The sequence below is a fragment of the Chrysemys picta genome, unplaced genomic scaffold, assembly GCF_011386835.1.
Source record: "Chrysemys picta bellii isolate R12L10 unplaced genomic scaffold, ASM1138683v2 scaf3021, whole genome shotgun sequence".
In the NCBI taxonomy this organism is placed as follows: domain Eukaryota; kingdom Metazoa; phylum Chordata; order Testudines; family Emydidae; genus Chrysemys; species Chrysemys picta.
The window spans coordinates 1955-5912 of record NW_027055723.1 but is presented as its reverse complement, the minus strand read 5'-3'; the positions used below and the strand labels follow the sequence as shown (position 1 = coordinate 5912).

At 48.1% G+C, this 3958-nt stretch overlaps 1 long non-coding RNA gene across 1 annotated transcript; it reads right to left on the bottom strand.

The window, feature by feature from the left end:
* Positions 1-468: 468 nt before the first annotated feature.
* Positions 469-2243, bottom strand: LOC135980391 (uncharacterized). The gene is made up of 4 exons (XR_010597483.1): positions 1766-2243; positions 1611-1668; positions 1017-1121; positions 469-898 (listed from the first exon to the last, which is right to left on the bottom strand). It is a non-coding gene; the product is annotated as an uncharacterized LOC135980391 (long non-coding RNA).
* Positions 2244-3958: the final 1715 nt, after the last annotated feature.

Sequence of the window (3958 nt, the reverse complement as noted above, 5' to 3'; positions counted from 1 at the left end):
TAAAAACCTCCAAGGAAGGAGACTCCACCACCTCCCTAGGTAACGCATTCCAGTGTTTCACCACCCTCCTAGTGAAATAGTTTTTCCTGATATCCAACCTGGACCTCCCCCACTGCAACTTGAGACCATTGCTCCTTGTTCTGTCATCTGCCGCCACTGAGAACAGCTCTCCTTTCTTTTAGACCCCTGAGGATATAGCAACCACCAGTATTCTGAACAAAGCCTCATATTTTCCCCAAATCTTCATCAGTTTTCTGAATGAAGCATCATACTTTTCCCAAATACTAGAATATGGGGGAGTTGTGACGAGCTTATGGTGTTTGGAGAATGGTCTGTCAGTCCTTGGTTTTTTATTCACAACCCCTAGAGCGCGTGCTCCAGGTTTGTGAATGTCTGTATTTTTGCTCACGTTCACAACCCCTAGAGCGCGTGCTCCGGGTTTGTGAATGTGAGCGTTTTTGCTCAGTTTTCTCAGGGCTTGGTGTGGCGGTGGCCGCTGAGGAACTGGAGTTGTGTTTGCGTGGTTGGTCTTTACCAGAATCTTTTGTTTTGTCCTTGGGTTTGACGTATATGAGGTTTGGACTGCCCTGATGCTTCATCTGCACTCTCGTGCTCAGGACCACCACCTAGGTGGTCGCCTAGGGCGCTACAATTTGGGGGGCGGCGACCGCGGCGGTATTTCAGCGGCGGGACCTTCCGCCGCCTCTGTGGGGGGGCGGCATTTCGGGGTGGGACCTTCCGCCGCCTAGGGCGGCAGAAAAGCTGGCGGCGCTCCTGCTTGTGCTGTTTTGTGTTAGCGTTGTTAAAGGTCTCAAAGCAGATTCCTGGTTCTTTGGCGGTTCTGGTGGAGGTGTCCCTGTAGCTTCGACTACAGCATTGTCAGGAAAGCTGCCCGTGCCTATGAGGGGGGAGAAAAGACATTTTACAAAACTGAACTTTACCATCTTTCTCACCCACACATATGGATTTACTTAAAATACAAAACCTCATGAAACAAATAAGCAAAATATATTTACTGGGCTTCATCCATCCATCAGTCATTGATGCTGGTGAATTTTCCTTTTCAGCTGTCTCTTTCCTTTTTCTTCTGAGCTTGTTTACCCTCTCGTGTTTTGACCGTACTGTGAAGCAAACAACATTATAAAACACATGAAACTGTCTTGTAAACTTAAAAAAATAAAATATTCATTAGGGTGTTTTTCTATTTGAAAAGTCACAGCTTTAAAACAAAATCATCCATTTCAGGCTGTACAACAAACACAGGTTTTGAGTTTATTTCTACTGCTTTAAAAAACAAACCCACAAACATTTTTTAAAAAGACATCTCATTTTGCAAAATAAAAACCAAACTGCTTTTAAAATCCATTGAAAATACTTTTCAATAAACCCACATGCATTTAAAAGGCACATGGTTGTTCTGTCCACCACCACCCCGCCCCCACCCCTGCCATGTGTGTTTGGGCCTTCAGGTTAAAGAACAAGCAAACATGTTAAGTTAGGATTACCCCCAAATCCCTATACAACCTGTGTAATACCTGAAGTTTTTTTTTTTTTTTTTTTTTTTTTAATTTAACAGTATTAAGCACATCTGTAGTTAAAATGGTTTTTACCTTGGCCTGGTGGTGAAATGCAGCTTAAAGTTCCTGGTTCCATGCTAAACAGATCACACTGCAATAAAGCCAGGCACCATTATTTACTAAGACGGCATGGCCAAAGAATGGCATTATAGAATATCTATTTTCAGAGTTAAAAAGAGGGTGCATACCTCCTCTTGCAGTCCAGCAGCAATTCAAGAGCGTTTCTGTTGGAAGAGACAGGCTCCAAGCTCCCTGAGGTTTTTACACCATCCTAACTCTTTGTTTCAAAATAGTCAGCAGGTTGATTGGCTCACCCCTCCCTAGCATTCCCGTTTGTGGTCTGGGCTGGGGGAATAAGTTGTCTGCACAACTGGGCTGCTTTTCTTTTCTTTTTTTTTCTTTTAGTTCAAATACATTTTTCTGTAGGGCCTCTTACAGTACCCATTCCAAGTGGGGGCCCTTTGCAGATCTCAATGAATGTCTTGGGGTTTGTTTTTTATGAAGGCCCCCCCTGGCGCTAAATGTTCTTGGGTTAGGCACAGACATTGCATAGCATAACCTATGGCAATAACAGTGTTTAATAGGATTTCCAAGCACAGCTCAGCACACAGGCCCCGGAGTTTGCAGTTTATAGCCACTGAAGTCCAAGTCACACAGTCATGGTGCCGTTGGGCTGGCGCATCTATGACACAGCCCTCACAATCTTCAAAAAGCTTTTCCCTAAGGCAGTGATTAAGTACAGCATTAACAGCAACGCGTACAATAGTCCGCAGGACTTTTTTTACGCTCACGACAATGGCACTGGCTCAGTTAGTTCCATGCCAAGCCTCCTCCTAAACTCCTCATAGCCGTCATCCTCGGAGTCCTCTTCAACAATGTGTATCGGCGTTGAGCAGAACCAAGGTGGGCCCAGTTCATCTTCGCTGCTTGATGCAACGCTGTCCAGGGCCTCCTGCTCCTCTAGAAAGGCATCTTCGAGCTGTCGAGAGATTTTCAGAAAAGAAACAGTGTAAATTCCCACTGCGTGTTTTTAAATTTACACAACCCCCCGCCCCCCGGTTCCTAGCCCCATTACACCCCATCATCAACCATCACTTCTTAATCATTCATTTACCTGAGCGATGTCTTTTCCATTCACCTTGTCCTCCGATGACTCCCCCGAGCTGTGTTCGCCTTCCTCCTCCAGGGGGATGGATGACAAGAGGCCACCACGCTCATCGGGGTGTCTCACAAGCAGTTGGGTTTCGGGTTCTGGCGTATCCATCAACGGCTGGGCCAAAGGGCCCTCCTCGGTCGTTCCCTCCTCTTCCACGGAACTGTCGCTGATGTAGCGCTTTCTCCGCGGATGGTCAAAGGCCCTCGGGGCGAAAACAAAGTCCGAAGTTCTCATGGGAGTGATGAAGGAGTCCATGTTTCCACGATTTCTAAAGCATGCATTCCTGGTAAAAGATGGCCTCTTCTGCCCCAGCACTGGGACTTATGGGGTGATGGTGCTGCGCTCTGATTGGCAGAGGGCGCTGGGAGGAGTTTTTAGAGGGGTCACATGACCCTCTTCTGGGCAGGTCACCCCAACCTAGAACACCCCCGATTGGTCAAATCTGCTCTTGGGGCGGTCCTATATGACCGAAACCCATTGCGATTGGTAGAGGGCGGTGGGAAGAGTTCTTAGAGAGGTCACATTATCCACTTCCGGACGGGTCACCCCGCCTCGGGACACCCCCAATCGGTCAAATCTGCTCTCGGGGCAATCCTATGTGGCTGAAACCCCTCCTGATTGGTAGAGGGAGGTGGGAGGAATTCTTAGAGGGGTCACATGAACCCGATCCGGATGGGTCACCCCGCCCCGGAACTCCCCCATATTGGTCAAATCTCCCCTCTGGACAGGCCTACGCAGACAAAAACCATTCTGATTGGTAGAGGGAGGTGGGAGGAGTTCTTAGAGGGGTCACATGAACCCCTTCGGGATGGTTCACCCCGCCCTGGAACTCCCTCATATTGGTCAAATCTCCTCTCGGGACAGGCCTACGCGGGTGAAACCCATTCTGATTGGTAGAGGGCAGTGGGAGGAGTTCTTATAGGGGTAACATGACACACTTTGCTTCCGGTCATGTGTCCGCCTTGACACCGGAAGTAATACCCCCCATGTGTGGGTCTTCCGGTGACAAGTGGTCGGGGCTTAAGGGGTCAAGGGGCGGGGTTGACGGTAGGGCTTTATACTACTACCAAACACCCTTGGAGGCCCTTGCCTTCCAAAAGGGTGGCTTTGTAAATTTAGTATCAGGTGTTCTTGAACGAGGGTCCTTGGACATTTGAGACTTCACTGTGTTTTGAAGTTTGGAGAAGGTTTGCCTGAGGCACATTAAGATCCGTTTGAGAACTGG